Here is a 20,453-nt window from a genome sequence, read left to right on the forward strand (position 1 = left end):
TTTCACGCAGAGGGTGGTACATGTATGGAATGAGCTGCCTGAGGAAGTGGTGGAGGCTGGTATAATTGCAACATTTAAGAGGCATTTGGATGGGTATATGAATAGGAAGGGTTTGGAGGGATATGGGCCGGGTGCTGGCAGGTGGGACTAGATTGGGTTGGGATAGCTGGTCGGCATGGATGGGTTGGACCGAAGGGTCTGTTTCCATGCTGTACATCTCTATGACTCTAAGTGGTGATTAGCCATTCCTTTATCATGTATCCATCCAATTCTCACAAGACGTTAAGCTCCCAGTTACTTTACTTGCGTAATTAGTATTGATAGTATTTGCTGGTGTTAGACTTTATATCCACTGCTTTGTGCTGCTTCACTCTTCTTGTGGGGTAACTAATCTCTTTCACTTGCTCTTGTATTCAGACTAATGGCCATTCTGTGCCTCTCCCCCTACAAGAGTTGTTTTCTCCTTCCAAACTTACTTTTAGATTTACATATAGCTTTCTCATTACTTTAATACTTCAACAAAAGGTGTGGCTACTTCCCAATGAGTCTAGACGGAAGGTTCTCTAAACAGTTGTCACAATTCCGGAAGTCCAATACATCCTTCTATGGGATATACGGATATATTAATGGCTGCTAAATTTCAACTCTCAAGGGAACCTACATTAAATATAGGTTGTGATCCTATTAAGATCTTAGCTTGAAATTAAATCTCATGATCCTGTGTTCTATCAAGCCACCTGTTTCCTGAAAGTTATAAAACAGCCATCTGGAAGAGACTAGGATGATATGCCCTGTGTTCCTCTGATTGGATTTTTATAACACCGGTTTCACTGACACCATGAATTTGTCACTCTGATGTCAGATTGTGTCTAGCAATCATTCCAAACATATGCTTAAAATGACTAAAAGCTATAGGTTGACTATACTGAACTTTAACATGCAATATTCACTGGCAAATAGTTATGTTGATTGTCTTGGGCATGAGTAACACAGTGAGCACCTACTGACTTGGTCTGAATGTTTCTTCAGCATATTTGTGGCCAGAGTTTATTCCTTGCATTCCCTGTTTACTTTAGCTGTGAGTCTCTTTCTGCTCCTTTGGTTGTATCAATGTCGAACAGCCAATATGAGCAATTATCCTGACCTTTGAGAAGATGAAATGAAAACCGAGCAATAAGAAGTGTAAATATGTTCTAACATTAATTTGTGCTCTTATCCATTCCAACTCTCACTTAACATACCACGATACACTCCTGCTGGTACTATTTTGTTTGGACTCTGGCCCAGTTTGAGAAGGAATTCTTTTTTACACTGTGCATATACCACGCTTCTCTACTTTGAGTTACTCTACATGACCAGGCATTAACCTCTTTTTTGGCCATTTTACATGGATATGCCCCAGTTAGTAGTGGGGAAATTAAACCACTAGTTTCTACTGTTGTGCATAGTTTATAACTCAACTTTTTGTGACCAATACTGTTTCAGCTTCTCTTATTGCATATCATTACAGAGCCAGAGAAGATGCCACCAACAGATATTTTTTGAGATGGGGAATTCATGTTTTAGAAACACAATGAATGTTGTCGAATCAATTGGAATCTTCTCTAGTAACCAAACCTTACTGATCCTACCACTTGAATGTGCCTTGGATTGCCAGTGCTTTGACAATACTGAAGTTACTCTATTGGAGCATGGTACTGAGAGCAGCTGGGAAGCTGGCAGGAAAATTCTCTGGTCTATCAAAGGCAGCAGGAGGAGCATAACACTGAAGTAAGCTAATGGTTTCCTAGCCAACCTTTCACCTTTCAACCTTCTTCACTTAAAATTCTGTCCAAATTCAGAAAAGGTCCTGAAACTCCAGCACTCATTGTAATTGCTGATGTACACTGGCCCCACATTCCAGCAAACTTCTTACTCTGGCTTTCAAATCTCTCCATATCCCCTCCTACGGCCTACTTGTTCCCCCCCTCAATAGCCTCTTTCAGTCCATAATCTTTACACTTCTCTGTTTTGGAATTCTTGTACATCCCAGGTTTTGGTGGCATCAAAGCTATCAATTGCCTGGGTCTTAAGTTCTGGCAGTTACTCATTAAACTTAACTACTCCTTGACCTCTCATGCCTTCCTTAAAATATTCCTTCAGCTACCTCTTTAATCTAGTCTGTCTTAATTCACTCTCACATGTCTTGGTGACAAATTTGGTTTGACACCCTTCTTAAAAAACCTGAGGAATATTTTGTGACAATGAAGGTGTAAATACTGTTGTCACTTTGGGCAAATATGTAACCTTTCATTTTGTTTAAGTACAGAAGTCACCCTGAATAAACAGCAAATGAAAAGAGCTGAAATCTTGGATGTTTCTAAACTCCACCTTAAATCAGATTGACTCATACTCCGAACTTCGTTTGGAACTGAACCGCATTCAGGTTTACTTCTCATAATTTGAAGATTGACTCTGAATTCAAATGGGATTTCCAAAATTGATAAGCATGCAAGACTGCCTGACAATGGAGAAAAGATCCACCTTTTATTTTGCGATGTTTCTATAACTAGGCGATATGTGGGAAATCAAAGGTCAAGAAACTACAATCAGAATGACATTTATCTCAGTCCTTCTGGAAGTTCTTTTGCTATTTCTGACAAAACATCTAATAGAGACCTGGATCGTGCCTCCAATATTAAATGGGATGGACATTGCTGCAGTTTCCCAGTTATGTCCCAATGGAAACCCCTGGCTTTCATAATATTCATGTGTGAACTGCTTCCTTTGCAAAATCAATCCAAAATCAAGCCATTCTTTGACTGAAACAGAGCTTATAGGACTCCAGCTATAAAGCAAATATCCCATTCTCCACACTTACCTATGGCTAGTTTTGCACAAATCAACAGTGAAATGTAAATTGCTTCATACGAAGACCTGTTCAATCCTCATGTAATTGGGTTACAGGTGAATGGAAATCTACAGATGCCTTTCTCTTCCACCTCAAGCACTGTGCCCCCATCCCAAAACCTCCCATTCACCAGTAACTCCCAGCCTCTTTTCTCAAAGAGTCTCTATTTATGGAAGCCATGACACCTTGCTAACATAGATCCTATAAATTAGTTGATAGACTGAATGGGAGTAGGTTATATGGTGGCGAGGAGTTGAATGTTCCTTTAGTTTTGAATCCAATTCAATCCTCACACATTCTCCCTTTCAGCAGTGGCTGTTGAATGGTGGGAATCCTGGATGACATTTATTTTCCTTCCTTACCCAAGTAGTTGTTAATCCATGCTGATCCAGACTAACTCTCTCAGTGCTGTACTAAGGGCAGTACAATGCTGTTGGAGGTGCTGTATTTTAGAGGAGATATTAGCCCAAGTCCTGCTTTTGCCTGTCAGGTGTCTGGTTAAGGGGAAAAATAGGAGAATTTTTTGTTCACTAATAAGGCAAGGGCATACACTAAAGCCATTCATTGAAAATTGAAGAGAATATTCGAAAAATATCTTAAGTTAGATGGAAGTTAAATTGTATAATTCTGTTTCAGAAGACATTCTTGATGTAAAGAACAGAAAATTAATTTCTTGAAAAGAGGAAGATAGAATTGCAGGAAAGCCTAATTCTGAAGGAGGCCATTTGGTCCAAGGTACCTGTGCAGGTTCTTTGAAAGAGTACTGATGCTGAATTTGGATCCCCACTTCTTGTTCATTATCCTGTAGGTTCCTCATTCTGAAATACCAGTCCACATCCCCTTTAAAATTCCTCAAGTGTTTCAGATTCTGAAAAAAAAAGTCATCAGCTCTCATGACCTGTGAAGGGAAACACTTCATTAATGTTCGAGGTCAGTGACATTTTGTCAGAACTGGTGAAGGGTCACAGAGTGAAATTATAACTTTTTTCTGTCCGCGAAATGCAGCAAGACCTGGCCACTGCCTTTATGTGTTGTACTGTCCAATGGTTTCAGGGAAAAAGTAAACAATCTCTTCAACCAGGCGTTTTGGTCATGGTTCCTAATCTCCCTGCTTGCCTTGGAATGGATTCCATATTCCTTTAAGCTTTGGCAAAAGACCATAACTATTGTTCTTGCTAACGGCACTATGCTGTTTCTGGTTGGTTTAGAGCAATTTACCTTTGTTGCTTAGATTCTGATTACATGTCTCATATGTAGATTTGGTCTGACTCTCCACCGCTCTAGGCTAGAACTGTTCTAGTCAGAATTTAAATGAGGTTTAAGACTTGAAATGCCCGAAGGCCAGTGACTGAGAAATTCACAACTAATCTTGGAGGAACTATTAGGCGAAGTTCACAGCACAGAATCAGATAAGTTAATTGTTGTTTTAAGTCTGTCCAAGAGAAAGGCTGCATTAGTGAGTATAGTGGATTCTTTCTTGATTATATGTTTTTGGAGATAAGTCTCTTGATTAAACTTAAAATATAAGCCATAGCTATTAATTCAACCTGGGGCAGTCTTTGTAGAGGAATAAGACGGTGTTATTTTCTGGGTCTGTGGATTGTGAAGGAGCAAAAATGGCCTTTGCAGTGATATGTACTTCTTGTCAGATGAGGGAGTTTAAAGAGAGTTTAAGGGTTACTGCAGATTATATCTGCCATAAATGTTGTTGGATGCGATTCTTATCAGATCGAATGGATCGGTTGGAGAGACAGATAGAAGCGATGAGGAATTTGCAACAGCAACAGTATGTGATGGATGGCAGTTATAGGACGTGGGGGGTGGCGGGGGGGGGGGGGGGGGGGGGGGGGAGATGTCTCAGATACAGTCACATAGATGGGTTAACTCCAGGAAGGGTGGGTGAGGTTGGCACCTAGGGCAGGAGTCTTTTGTGGATATACTCATTTCAAACAGGTATGCTGTTTTGAAAAATGTAGGGGGTGATGGATACTCAGGGGAGTGTAGCACGAACAACCAAGTTTCTGGTATTGAGACTGGCTCGAATGCAATGAGGGGTATGTCGACTTCCAAGAGATCAATTATGTTAGGGGTGTTTGTAGTCAGAGGTACAGACAGACGTTTCTGTGGCCAGCAGAGAAAAAGCAGAATGGTGTGTTGTTTCCCTGGTGCCAGGATCAAGGATGTCTCAGAGAGGGTGCAGAATGTTCTCACGGGGGAGAGGGGCCAGCAAGAGGTCATTGTCCATAATGGAACCAATAACATTGGAAGAGAAAAGGTTGAGACTCTGAAGGGAGATTATAGAGAGTTAAGCAGAAATTTAAAAATGAGGTCCTCAAGGATTACTGGATTACTCCTAGTGCTATGAGCTAGCGAGGGCAGGAATAGGAGGATAGAGCAGATGAATGCATGGCTGAGGAGCTGGTGTATGGGAGCAGGATTCACATTTTTGGATCATTGGAATCTCTTTTGGGGTAGAAGTGACCTGTACAAGAAGGACGGTTTGCACCTAAATAGGAAAGGAATAATATACTGGCAGGGAAATTTGCTACAACTGCTTGAGAGGATTTAAACTAGTAAGATGGGGGGGAGGGACCTAGGGAGATAGTGAGGAAAAAGATCAATCAGAGACTGGTACAGCTGAGAACAGACGTGTGTCAAACAGTCAGGGCAGGCAAGGACAAGGTAGGACTAATAAATTAAACTGCATTTATTTCAATGCAAGGGTCCTAACAGAGAAGGCAGCTGAACTCAAGGCATGTTAGGAACATGGGATTGGGATATCATAGCAATCATGGAAACACGGTTCAGGGATGGGCAGGACTGGCAGCTTAATGTTCCAGGATACAAATGCTACAGGAAGGATAGAAAGGGAGGCAAGAGAGGAGGGGGAGTGGCATTTTTGATAAGGGATAGCATTACAGCTGTGCTGAGGGAGGACATTCCCAGAAATACATCCAGGGAAGTTATTTGGGTGGAACTGAGAAATAAGAAAGGGATGATCACCTTATTGGGATTGTATTATACACCCCCTAATAGTCAGAGGGAAATTGAGAAACAAACTTGTAAGGAGATCTCAGCTATCTGTAAGAATAATAGGGCAGTTATGGTAGGGGTTCTTAACTTTCCAAACATCAACTGGGACTGCCATACTGTTAAGGGTTTAGATAGAGAGGAATTTCTTAAGTGTGTACAAGACAATTTTCTGATTCAGTATGTGGATGTAACTACTAGAGAAGGTGCAAAACTTGGCCTACTCTTGGGAAATAAGGCAGGGCAGGTGACTGAGGTGTCAGTGGGGGAGCACTTTGGGGCCAGCGGCCATAATTCCAAATTGTTTTAAAATAGTGATGGAAAATGATAGACCAGATCTAAAAGTTGAAGTTCTAAACTGGAGAAAGGCCAATTTTGACGGTATTAGGCAAGAACTTTCAAAAGATGATTGGAGGCAGATGCTTGCAGGTAAAGGGATGGCTGGAAAATGGGAAGCCTTCAGAAATGAGATAACAAGAATCCAGAGAAAGTATATTCCTGTCGGGGTGAAAGGGAAGGTTGGTAGGTATAGGGAATGCTGGATGACTAAAGAAATTGAGGGTTTGGTTAAGAAAAAAAAGGAAGTATATGTCAGGTACAGACAGGACAGATCGAGTGAATCCTGAGAAGAGTATAAAGAAAGTAGGAGTATACTTAAGAGGGAAATCAGGAGGGCAAAAAGGGGACATGAGATAGCTTTGGCAAATAGAATTAAGGAGAATCCAAAGGGTTTTTACAAATATATTAAGGACAAAAGGATAACTAGGGAGAGAATACAGCCCCTCAAAGATCAGCAAGGCGGCCTTTGTGTGGAGCCACAGAAAATGGGGGAGATCCTAAATGAATATTTTGCGTCAGTATTTAATGTGGAAAAGGATATGGAAGATATAGACTGTAGGGAAATAGTTGGTGACATCTTGCAAAATGTCCAGATTACAGAGGAGGAAGTGCTGGATGTTTTGAAATGGTTAAAGGTGGATAAATCCCCAGGACCTGATCAGGTGTACCCGAGAACTCTGTGGGAAGCGAGAGAAGTGATTGCTGGGCCTCTTGCTGACATAGTTGTATCATCGATAGTCACAGGTAAGGTGCCGGAAGACTGGAGGTTGGCAAACGTAGTGCCACTATTTAAGAAGGGCGGTAAAGACAAGCCAGGGAACTATAGACCGGTGAACCTGATCTTGGTGGTGGGCAAGTTGTTGGAAGGAATCCTGAGGGACAGGATGGACATGTACTTGGAAAGGCAAGGACTGATTCAGGATAGTCAACATGGCTTTGTGCGTGGGAAATCATGTCTCACAAACTTGATAGAGTTTTTTGAAGAAGTAACAAAGAAGATTGATGAGGGCAGAGCAGTAGATGTGATCCATGTGGACTTCAGTAAGGCGTTTGACAAGGTTCCCCATGGGAGACTGATTAGCAAGGGTAGATCTCATGGAATACAGGGAGAACTAGCCATTTGGATACAGAACTGGCTCAAAGGTAGAAGACAGAGGGTGGTGGTGACGGGTTGTTTTTCAGACTGGAGGCCTGTGACCAGTGGAGTGCCACAAGGATCGGTGCTTGGCCCTCTACTTTTTGTCATCTACATAAATGATTTGGATGCGAACATAAGAGGTACAGTTAGTAAGTTTGCAGATGACACCAAAATCGGAGGTATAGTGGACAGCGAAAAGAGTTACCTCAGATTACAACAGGATCTGGACCAGATGGGCCAATGGGCTGAGAAGTGGCAGATGGAGTTTAATTCAGATAAATGCGAGGTGCTGCATTTTGGGACAGCAAATCTTAGCAGGATTTATACACTTAATGGTAAGTTCCTTGGGAGTGTTGCTGAACAAAGAGACCTTGGAGTGCAGGTTCATAGCTCCTTGAAAGTGGAGTCGCAGGTAAATAGGATAATGAAGAAAGCATTTGGTATGCTTTCCTTTATTGGTCAGAGTATTGAGTACAGGAGTTGGGAGGTCATGTTGCGGCTGTACCGGACATTGGTTAGGCCACTGTTGGAATATTGTGTGCATTTCTGGTCTCCTTCCTATTGGAAAGATATTGTGAAACTTGAAAGAGTTCAGAAAAGATTTACGGGGGAGGTTGGCAGGGTTGGAGGATCTGAGCTACAGGGAAAGGCTGAACAGGCTGGGGCTGTTTTCCCTGGAGCGTTGGAGGCTGAGGGGTGACCTTATAGAGGTTTACAAAATTATGAGGGGCATGGATAGGATAAATAGACAAAGTCTTTTCCCTGGGGTCGGGGAGTCCAGAGCTTTGTTTCCATGCTGTACATCTCTATGACTATATCAGAGTCATGAACCAGAGGGCAACGATTCAAGGTTTGGAAAAGCATTTATGCAAAGGCTGATTAGGATTTGCACCTGAGAGTTGTATGGAACCAGATTCAACTGAAGCTTTCGAAAGAGATAAGCACCAGGAGTAAACAACTCCCAGCCCATAAGGGAAAGGGGCAGTAATGGCATAAGCTGAGTAGCTATTACAGCGAACTGATATGAACATATTTGGCCAAATAGTCTCTCCTCCTCCACTCTAGGTTCATCATCTGAGGTAAAATAAATGAAGAACACTGTGTTCCCAGTGCTTGCAAATAAGTAAATTGACTTTGTTTTAGCACTTTCACTTTCACCTTAACTTTTGCAATGTTGGCAGACATGTTTAATTTGAATTAGAGTCCTAGCCTTTAGTGATGCTTGTAGAAAGCAAGTCTTCTAGGTTCCAGGTCCCGAGATGTCACTAGAAAGCAAATTAATTATAAAACCTGTCGCCTGAAGCAACAACATAACAATTAACGTTTGAATATAATTAGTGGTAATGAAGGAAATGGGCTTTAGATCCTCCATTTGCTCATTAACCAGTTGCAAACAGAGTAACAACATAGTTCGGATGCTTTCAAGATCGGGGAAAAAAATTAATTCCCACTCTTTGGATGACTTCTGTCACACCATCAACATTACAGTGAATTGTCATTGCAAGGAGATGAACCTAGTTTCAAACATGGTCAAAAATTAGTGTTCAAATTTCTTCAGTAATTAACAACAAGTTTATGACATTGCTGTGAGACCAGTAATGTTGCAGAAGATATTACAGGTTGTTGCAAGTTATGCTTTGCCTCCGTCTTTTTACCTCACCATGGAGACCGACTGTTCAGAATCCCACATCTAAGTTGAAACATTGCAGGTAGAAAGATAAAAATAAGACACAGAAGAAGGTCCCAGTGAACCAACCAAATTTGTTTCATCATTTGAGATTTATTGGAATGCTCTCAGGGTGAGGGATTTCATGCACATGTTTTTGACCAGGGAAGCTGGGATTGATGTGCCGGGAGCAGTAAAGATTATGTGGTGATTTAATAGATTTGTTTAAAATTGTCAGGGGCTTTGGTATGAGTAGATTGGAAGACTTTATTTCCACTGAGAAAATTTGATAAGAAGTAGACACAATTAAAACAATTGCTAAAAGAATCGAATGACCATAGACATTCTTCCAAATGCAACAAGTTGGAATGGTCTGCGATGCACAACCTAAAATTTGATTTGATTTATTATTGTCATATGTACCAAGATATAGTGAAAAGTATTGTTTTGCGGGCTATTCAGAAAAATCATATCTTACATCAGCACATCAGGGTAATAGAACAGTATACAGAAGAGTGTTCCAGCTACAGATCAACTCTAATACCTGAGGGATCCGTTCATAAGTTCGATAACAGCGGGGAAGCAGTTGTTCTGTTGGTATGTGTTTTGTTTCTTCCGCTCGATGGAAGAGAGAGTAACTGGGGTGGGGGGGGGTCTTTGATTTCCCAAGGCAATGGGAAATATGGGCAGAGTATATATAGAAGGAATGCCGCTTTTCGTGATGTACTGGACTGCATTCATAACTCTCTGCAACTGTTTTGCAGTCCTGAGTAGAGCTGTTGCCATACCAAGCTGTAATGCATGCTGATAGGTGCATCTATGGTGCTTCTATAAAAATTGTTAAGAGTCAATGTGGACATGCTGAATTTCATTAGCCTTCTGAGGGAGCAGAGGCTTTGGTGTGATTTCTTGACTGTAGCTTTGATGTGGATGGAGTCAGGATAGATTGTTGGTGATGGTTACTCCTAGGAACTTGAAGCTCTCGACCATCTCAACCTCAGCACCACAGATATAGACAGAGGTGTATCCTCCACTCTGCTTCCTGAAGCCAATGATCAACTCCTTCATGTTGCTGACATTGAGGGAGAGATTTCTGCCTTCACACCATATCACTCAGCTGTCTACCTCTTTCCCGTGCTTTGTCTCTTTGTTTTTAGAGATTTGGCCCCCTATGGTGGTGTCAACAGAAAATTTGTAAATGGAGTTAGAGCTGAATTTGGCCACACAGTTGTGAGTGTATAAGGAGTATAGTAAGGGGCTGAGTACACAGCTTTGTTTTTCTGTTCGTAGGAGACTTTTGTGGAAGTGAGAGATGTCAAACGGGCTTTTCTGGAAGAAAGGATATAGGTTAGAACTAGTAGGAATCTCAGTATAAGGATTTTAGTTAGAAAATTCCAGACCAGAAGTGTTTGGTTAGAACCCAGAAAAGTTATTTGAAGCTGAGAAATTCTAATCATAATTGGATGACTAATCAAAGAAGTGGCTAAAAAACTCACAAGGTGGGAAATTGAATTAAATCTTAGGTTAAAACTAGAGCTGTGATCTGTCAAGTGAGATTTCGGTCTGGGATTTGACTTGTCTAGTAACAACATTAGTTGCAACATTTCCGAATTTGCTGATGATGAAAATTGTGTAAGACCTTAAGTTGTGAAGAGGGTGCAGGAATTTTTCAAGAGGACTTAGCCTGCTAAGTAACTGAGGTAAAAACAATGACTGCAGCTGCTGGAAACCAGATTCTGGATTAGTGGTGCTGGAAGAGCACAGCAGTTCAGGCAGCATCCAAGGAGCTTTGAAATTGACATTTTGGGCAAAAGCCCTTCATCAGGAATAAAGGCAGTGAGCCTGAAGCGTGGAGAGATAAGCTAGAGGAGGGTGGGGGTGGGGAGAAAGTAGCATAGAGTACGATGGGTGAGTGGGGGAGGGGATGAAGTTGATAGGTCAGGGAGGTGAGGGTGGAGTGGATAGGTGGAAAAGGAGATAGGCAGGTAGGACAAGTCCGGACAAGTCATGGGGACAGTTACTGTGCTGGAAGTTTAGAACTAGGGTGAGGTGGGGGAAGGGGAAATGAGGAAACTGTTGAAGTCCACGTTGATGCCCTGGGGTTGAAGTGTTCTGAGGCGGAAGATGAGGCGTTCTTCCTCCAGGCGTCTGGTGGTGAGGGAGCGACGGTGAAGGAGGCCCAGGACCTCCATGTCCTCGGCAGAGTGGGAGGGGAGTTGAAATGTTGGGCCACGGGGCGGTGTGGTTGATTGATGCAGGTGTCCCAGAGATGTTCCCTAAAGCGCTCTGCTAGGAGGCGCCCAGTCTCCCCAATGTAGAGGATACCACATTGGGAGCAACGGATACAACAAATGATATTAGTGGATGTGCAAGTAAAACTTTAATGGATGTGGAAGGCTCCTTTAGGGCCTTGGATAGAGGTGAGGGAGGAGATGTGGGCGCAGGTTTTACAGTTCCTGTGGTGGCAGGGAAAAGTGCCAGGATGGGAGGGTGGGTTGTAGGGGGGCGTGGACCTGACCAGGTCGTCACGGAGGGAACGGTCTTTGTGGAAGGCGGAAAGGGGTGGGGAGGGAAATATATCCCTGGTGGTGGGGTCTGTTTGGAGGTGGCGGAAATGTCGGCGGATGATTTGGTTTATGCGAAGGTTGGTAGGGTGGAAGGTGAGCACCAGGGGTGTTCTGTCCTTGTTACGGTTGGAGGAGTGGGGTCTGAGGGCGGAGGTGCAGGATGTGGACGAGATGCGTTGGAGGGCATCTTTAACCACGTGGGAAGGGAAATTGCAGTCTCTAAAGAAGGAGGCCATCTGGTGTGTTCTGTGGTGGAACTGGTCCTCATGGGAGCAGATCTGACGGAGGCGGAGGCGGAGGAATTGGGAATACAGAATGGAATTTTTGCAAGAGGTAGGGTGGGAAGAGGTGTAATCCAGGTAGCTGTGGAAGTCGGTGGGTTTGTAAAAAATGTCAGTGTCGAGTCGGTTGTCATTAATGGAGATGGAGAGGTCCAGGAAGGTGAGGGAGGTGTCAGAGATGGTCCAGGTAAATTTAAGGTCAGGGTGGAATGTGTTGGTAAAATTGATGAATTGCTCAACCTCCTCGCGGGAGCACGAGGTGGCGCCAATGTAGTCATCAATGTAGCGGAGGAAGAGGTGGGGAGTGGTGCCGGTGTAATTACGGAAGATCAACTGTTCTACATAGCCAACAAAGAGACAGGCATAGCTGGGGCCCATACGTGTGCCCATGGCTACGCCTTTGGTCTGGAGGAAGTGGGAGGATTCAAAGGTGAAATTGTTAAGGGTGAGGACCAGTTCGGCCAAACGAATGAGAGTGTCAGTGGAAGGGTACTGTTGGGGACGTCTGGAGAGGAAAAAACGGAGGGCTTGGAGGCCCTGGTCATGGCGGATGGAGGTGTAGAGGAATTGGATATCCATGGTGAAGATGAGGTGTTGGGGGCTGGGGAAACGGAAGTCTTAGAGGAGGTGGAGGGCGTGGGTGGTGTCTCGACGTATGTGGGGAGTTCCTGGACTAGGGGGGATAGGACAGAGTCGAAGTAGGTAGAGATGAGTTCAGTGGGGCAGGAGCATGCTGAGACAATGGGTCGGCCAGGGTGGTCAGGCTTCTGGATCTTGGGAAGGAGGTAGAACCGGGCAGTGCGGGGTTCCTGGACTATGAGGTTGGAAGCTGTGGGTGGGAGATCTCCTGAGGTGATGAGGTTCTGTATGGTCTGGGAGATGATGGTTTGGTGATGGGGGGTGGGGTCATGGTCGAGGGGGCAGTAGGAAGAGGTGTCCTCGAGTTGACGTTTGGCTTCAGCGGTGTAGAGGTCAGTGCGCCAGACTACCACTGCACCCTCTTTATCCGCTGGCTTGATGGTGAGATTGGGATTGGAGCAGAGGGATTGGAGGGTTGCGCATTGTGAGGGTGAGAGGTTGGAGTGGGGAGGGAGGTAGACAGGTTGAGGCGGTAGTTGGAAATGAAGTGGTCGAGGGCAGGTAATAGGCCAGTGCGGGGTGTCCAGGTGGATGCAGTGTGTTGGAGGTGGGCGAAGGGGTCCTCGGAAGGTGGGCGGGAGTCCTGATTGTGAAAGTAAGCTCGGAGGCGGAGGCGACGAAAGAATTGTTCGACGTCACGGCGTGTATTAAATTCATTGATGCGTTGACGAAGGGGGATGAAGGTGAGTCCTTTGCTGAGGACTGATCGTTCGTCCTCAGTGAGGGGGAGGTCTGGGGGGATGGTGAAAACTTGGCAGGGCTGGGAGCTGGGATCTGGTGTGGGTGTAGAGCTGGGAGTGGGGGCAGAACCTGTAACTGGAGTGGGTGTGATGGTGGGGGGAATGGGGGTGGAGTCATGAGCAGGGATAGTGTCCCCCTTGGGGTTCTGGGGGGTGGGGATAGTGACAGTGGGGTCTGTGGGGGGCATGTCAGCAGAATGCAGGTGAGTGGCGCTGGTGGGGGCGGAAGTGCTGGTGACCACGGCAGTAGGGGTGGCGGAAGTCACTGAGCATGTGGCATCAGCGATGATGTGAAGGGCGGAAGTGATGTCACGTGTGATGCATGAGGAATTGTGAGGGGTGGAAGTGGTTGTGGGAGTGGCCATGATGGGGGTGGAAGTGACATCATCAATCAGCGTGGGGGTGGCAGCTGCATCAGCTGCATGGCTAATGGCGGAATAGATTCTGAGGCCAGGGGAATCTTCTGGAATGTTTGAGGAGCGCTGGTTACGGAGGTGGGTAGATAAGTTTGTTTTTCTTAGTTTTTGATGTTTGAGATTGAATTGAAATACTGTTTGTTGAGAGTATGATCTCTCCTGAGGATGTAGTACAGAGTGGGTCCTTTGCAATTCTGAGAGAGTGTGACCCTCAGCTGAGGCAGGGCTGACTGTAGAGAGGTTAGGTGCCGGTGCATTGCTGCAAGCGTGGAGCGGAGGATCTTGAAGGAGAACTGTTGCTGGTGGTTTTGAATCTGTAGCTAAGTAACTGAGATTGAGCATGGTGAATGTAAGACTTTGTAAATAATTGTAAAGAGATACATTTTGATAACAGAAACAGAAAGGCAGAATATTTCTTAAATGGTGAGAAGTTTAGAAGTGAAAATGCCCAAAGGGATCTGGGTGTCTCGTCCATGAATGAGTAAAAGCAGGAATGCAGTTGTAGAAAGTTGATGGGAAGGAAACTGGTTTGTTGACATTCACTTCAAGAGGTCTTGTGGATCAGAGTGAAGTTGCCTTACTGGAGTTGTATAGAGCATTGATGAGATCTCACCTCGAATATTGTGAACAATTTGGGGCATTTTATTTAAGGATTGAAAAATTATGATGGGGAGAGTGCAGTGGAGGTTCACCAGATTAATTATTGGGCTTGTGCAGTAGTGTGGTGATGAGAGGTTATACAAATTGGTCCTTTATTCCATAGCATTTTGAAGAATGAAAGATAATTCATTTCGCCACCCCCACGCGAAATGGCATGACAGGGTGGATAGGTTTCCCCAAGTTGGTGTCTCAACTAGGGGACATAATCTCTGGATAAGGAAACAGGTCATTTCAGAGAGAGAAGAGGAAGAATTTCTTCACTCAGAGGGTGGTGAATCTTTAGATGTCCGTACCACAGAGGGCTTTGGAAGGTCAACCATTGGGCAGATTCAAGAGAGAAATTGATTGGTTTCTGGAGAGGAATAGCATTAAGGTTTATGGAGGTGCTGCAGGAAAATGGCATTGAAGAGATGATTGACCATGATCTCTGATAGTGGGTTAGGTTCAATGGGCTGAAGGGTGTTCCTATCCACCTGTTGGAGATCCAATCAGAGTTCTGCATCCCCTCTCTTCTGGAAGGTGGTGCATAATTCCTTGCAATTTGCGTCACAGGTAGACAGGGCGGTTAAGAAGGCATTCAGCATGTTTGTCTTCATTGCGCAGACCATTGAGTGTAGGAGTTGTGAATATTTGCTGAGGTTGTACAGGATGGTGGTGAGGCCTCTCCTGGAGTACTGCTATAGGAAGGATATTATTAAATTGGAGAGGGTTCAGAAAAGATTCCAGGATATTGCTGGGAATAGAGAGTTTGAGTTATAAAAGTAGGCTGGATAGGCTGGGACCTTTTTCACTGGAATGTAGGAGATTGAGAGGTGATCTTATAACGTTTCATAAATTCATGAGAGGCATAGATAAGGTGAATAGCAAAGGTCTTTTCTCTAGGGTGGGGGAATTCAAAACTAGGGGGCCTATTTTTAAGGTGAGAGTAGAAAGATTTAAAAAGTACATGAGGGGAAACTTATTTTACACAAGGATTTGTAAATGGAATGAACTGGCAGGGGAAGTGTTGGATGCAGGTACAGTTACTATGTTTAAAAAAACCTTTGGATAAGTACATGCATAGGAAAGGTTTGGTGGGATATGGGCCAAATGCAAGTGGGACTAGTTTAGTTTGGCAACATGGTTGGCGGGGACTAGTTGGACTGAAAGGTCTGTTTTCATACTGTATGACACTATGTTTGCCAAATTAGGTGCCAATCCGACATTCAAACAGCCAGTAGCAAGCCCAGCTTGGGTTCAAAGACAGCAGGAGCAGAAATCCTGGCCCTTGAGAGCTCCCAGCCAATCGGAGTCTGGCAGCAGTGGATTACTTGGCAGCTGTCATTCTTGCACCCTCCGGAATTTCTGAAGGACCCGGGGCACAGGTGGGTGATGGCAAGGTGAGGGTCACGGGGAGAGATAGTTGGCCGTAAGGCAGGTCAGTTAGCAGGTGGGTGATGGTGAGGTGAGGGTAGCTGGCTGTAGGTATAATTCATGGATTGTTTCCATTGGTCCTGTATTATGGTTGAGCCTCACTGGTGCAGTTTGCATGTTTATGGGCATGTGGGTGTTTTTCTAACTTTGCATCCTTTCCAGGGACCCTTAACTCTGGTAATACCCGGTTTTACAAAGTTACAGTAAGTACTCACGCTGCATACGCTCATTGCAGCATCGGAATGTATTCTCTTAAAAGCAATCACAAACCACTGCTACTTATTTCACAGAATCCCTACAGTGTGGAAACAGGCCCTTTGGGCACAACAAGTCCACACTGACCCTCCAAAGAGTAACCCGCCCAGACCCATTCTCCTACCCTATTACTCTACATTTACCCCTGACTAATGCACCTAGCCTACACATCCCGGAACACTATGGGCAATTTAATGTGGCCATTTCACCTAACCTGCACATCTTTGGATTGTGGGATGGAATTGGAAAAGTCGGAGGTAAGCCGCACAGACTCGAGGAGAACGTGCAAACTTCACACAATTACCTGAAGCTGGAATTGAACTCTGGTCCCTGGCGCTGTGAGGCAGCAGTGCTAACCACTGTGCCACTCCATTTGTCAGAGCTCTGGTATGCAGTCACATTCTGAATGATTTCCAACTGTAATCCTGTAATGTGCCAGGCATTGGGGATGGCCTTTCACCTAATTAGGTTCACTTGCCATGGAATTGTTGTGTATGGGATCGGTCAATTGGTCTGAGCAGTGGGGCTTTGAAAAGGAGGCTCAGTTTCTGAAATACTCTAGTATTTTGTCAAGAATGCTTTTGAAGAGAAGCTGGATGGGATCTTTGTCTATTGTGTATCTATGTACTGAGATGTTCCATAGCATGGATTAATGGGGCTAAAGGGTGTTTGTTGCGGAAGCCAGAGTATATCTGACCTTCAGTAAATGCAATAAATTTGTAATTCCTTCAGCAGTTGCTGGAATCTTAGTTTTTTTCCTAATGATCCATCCTCATGGGTACCTCCTATTGCAATGCAAGTAGCGACACTCACGTTGAATAATTATTATGCAGGCCAGAGAATATATGTAAATATTAGTATAGAGCTTCAGGATTTAATGGATAATTGCTGTTTTGAAACGCTGTGCATCGCCCTGTGAATAAAAAATAGCATTTAGTCCTTGTCTTGTTTTATAATGTACTACTCAATTTTATGACAAATATTGATACTTCCACATGTACCAGCATTGCTGCATAAATGCTGGTCAAATTAATGGGAAAAAAGACTTAAATTTGTATCATAACCTCAGGATGTCCAGATGCATTGCCTAACTACAGGGAAATCCTGTTTGACCAATTTGTTAGACATCTATAAAAATGTAACTGGTACAGTACCTTGAGGGGAACTAATACATATGGTGTACCTGAATTTCTAAAAGGCATTTGATAAGATTGCATTGGAGGCAGTACATCAAACGTTCCCTGGGATAAGTGAGAGGCTGAGTAAGTCGGGTCTATAACAGTGGGTCCCAACTTTTCAGTAACATTATGGTAGACAGGGAACTTGCAGGAAAGTGACATTGAAGATCATCCCAACATCATCCATGCTCATAGTGAATGGTGGAGAAGATTTAATAGACTAGATGATCTACTTCTCCTCCTACGTCTTGCTCTAAAAGCAGTTTCTGATTCCCTTTATAAATGTCTTGGAGGAGGTGGAGGGCGTGGATGGTGTCTCGAACGTATGTGGGGAGTTCCTGGACTAGGGGGGATAGGACAGAGTTGAGGTAGGTAGAGATGAGTTCAGTGGGGCAGGAGCATGCTGAGAAATTGGGTCGGCCAGGGTGGTCAGGCTTGTGAATCTTGGGAAGGAGGTAGAACCGGGCAGTGCGGGGTTCCCGGACTATGAGGTTGGAAGCTGTGGGTGGGAGATCTCCTGAGGTAATGAGGTTCTGTATGGTCTGGGAGATGATGGTTTGGTGATGGGGGGTGGGGTGAGGCAAGGTGGAGTGAGTCTTTGATTATGTAACAGAAATTGTAGCTGTTCATCACTCAATTTTAACAAAAAGACTGGTGTTTCTCAGTCTAATTTTTGCTACCTTTCCTTAGTGTTGCCTCTGAAACTTCCTCCATCCTTATATTTTTCTGCATTCTGTGATCTGTGATCCTCCCATTTTGGCTTTTTTGTGCAACCCCAGTTTCTTTTGACCCACCATTGATAATTGTGCCTCCAGCTGCCTAGATCCTAAGCTGCAGAATCCCTTCTGAAACCTCTTGTCTCTTCACTTGTCTTTTCAGACAATGCATTGAAACCTACTTGTTTTGGTCAACTGTCCTAACGCTTTCTTACATGGCTCATGGTCAAATCTTTTTTGATAATTGTTTCTGAAGGGCAATAAGATATTTTACTAGGTTACAATTGCTCTATAGTCACAGGTTGTTGAACAGTCAATTAATGATGTTGATTCCTGATTTTCTCTTCGATGTGAAGTGATTCTATTTTGGGAAGAGAAACAGCAGGAAGTGGACAAACATATTGATTTACCCTTGTTAGAGACATGGCAGTAAAACAGATTCAAACTGATCAAACTGTACTCAACTGGATTGTTTCAACAATTACACCTTAATATTGTTACAGAATCCAATGCTGTCCACACGCTGAACAATTCCTCTCAATTTTCTTGTTCCATATTAGCCTCATAAGTTGTTGGTTTTAAGTTATTGGTTTCCAGTCTTGGCTTCAGTTGCTGTCAGTTTGGTTATTGTCTTTATACGACAGCCTTCCTTGTGAGGTACAGATCAGATGGTTCCTTTCTGAAAGTTGCATCTAGAATTGAACTGCCAAAACGAAAACTGCATGAGGTTTTAGTTGTTTCTTCCCCATTGCTTGACCAGATGTGAATATTAGAGTCATTTTAACAAGCAGAGAGCAGAGGACGAAATGGCCTGGTGGTATGGTCGTGGGTTTGTAATCTAGTGATGCAGGTAATATTCTGGGGACCTGGCTTCAAATCCTGCCATGGCAGATGGTTGAATTTGAATTCTTAGGTGGCACGATGGCACAGTAGTTAGCACAGCTGCCTCACAGTGCCAGGGTCCCAAGTTCGATACCAGCCTCGGGCGACTGACCATGTGGAGTTTGCACATTCTCCTTATGACTGTGTGGGTTTCCTCCCACAGTCCAGTGATATTGCAGGTCAGGTGAATTGGCCATGTTAAATTGCCCATAGGTACATTAGTCAGATGGGTCTGGTGGATTATTCTTTGGAGGGTCGGTGTGGACTGGTCGGGCCGAAAGGCCTGTTTCCACACTGTAGGGAATCTAACTTAATCAGATGTGTGTAGTATCAATGTGGACTGACAAGAAAATTGCCAAAGATATTTATTTTTATCAATATGCACACAACGTAAAAAGGTTAAATATATAATTTTTCTATCCTACTTTTCCCCATTTGTTTTTATTAACAGTTAAGCAGTGGAAGGGGTTGTTGAATTTATATAAAAACAGAAAGAGCTTGGAAAACTCGACAAGTCTGGCAGCATTTGTGGACAATGAAACAGAGCTACTGTTATAGGTCTAATATGAGTTTTCTTCAGAACTGAAGCGAGGTAGGAATGGCTTAATGTTGGATGGTGAGATTTATAGTCCAGAAGTAAAAAGAAAGAAATATGAGCGTTGGCGCTCAGTCTTTGTAGAGTAGAGGTCAGTAGACCAGACAACAACTGCCCTATCTTTGTCAACATTTATAAAAACCACGTCAGGGTCAAATCTGAGAAAATGCAGTAAGCAAATAATAGACAATAGACAATAGATGCAGGAGTAGGCCATTCAGCCCTTCGAGCCTGCACCGCCATTCAATATGATCATGGCTGATCATTCCCAATCAGTATCCTGTTCCAGCCTTATCTCCATAACCCTTGACTCCACTATCTTTAAGAGCTCTATCCAATTCTTTCTTAAATGAATCCAGAGACTGGGCCTCCACTGCCCTCTGGGGCAGAGCATTCCACACAGCCACCACTCTCTGGGTGAAGAAGTTTCTCCTCATCTCTGTCCTAAATGGTCTACCCCGTATTTTTAAGCTGTGTCCTCTGGTTCGGCACTCCCCCATCAGCGGAAATATGTTTCCTCCTGCCAGAGTGTCCAATCCTTTCATAATCCTATACGTTTCAATCAGATCCCCTCTCAGTCTTCTAAACTCAAGGGTATACAAGCCCAGTCGCTTCAATCTTTCAGTGTAAGGTAATCCCGCCATTCCAGGAATTGACCTCGTGAACCTACGCTGCACTCCCTCAATAGCCAGAATGTCTTTCCTCAAATTTGGAGACCAGAACTGTACACAGTACTCCAGGTGTGGTCTCACCAGGGCCCTGTACAGCTGCAGAAGCACCTCTTTGCTTCCATACTCAATTCCTCTTGTTATGAAGGCCAGCATGCTATTAGCCTTCTTCACGACCTGCTGTACCTGCATGCTTGCCTTCATTGACTGGTGGACAAGAACACCCAGATCTCTCTGAACAGCCCCTTTACCTAATTTGATACCATTGAGGTAGTAATCTGCCTTCCTGTTCTTGCCACCAGATCAGAGGTAGGTGATTAGTGTGAGTGACGGGAGCAGAGAAATTCAGATGGTCTATGTCCTGCAGACAGTTCTTGATG

Source organism: Chiloscyllium punctatum, chromosome 40 (assembly GCF_047496795.1).
Source record: "Chiloscyllium punctatum isolate Juve2018m chromosome 40, sChiPun1.3, whole genome shotgun sequence".
Lineage (NCBI taxonomy): Eukaryota > Metazoa > Chordata > Chondrichthyes > Orectolobiformes > Hemiscylliidae > Chiloscyllium > Chiloscyllium punctatum.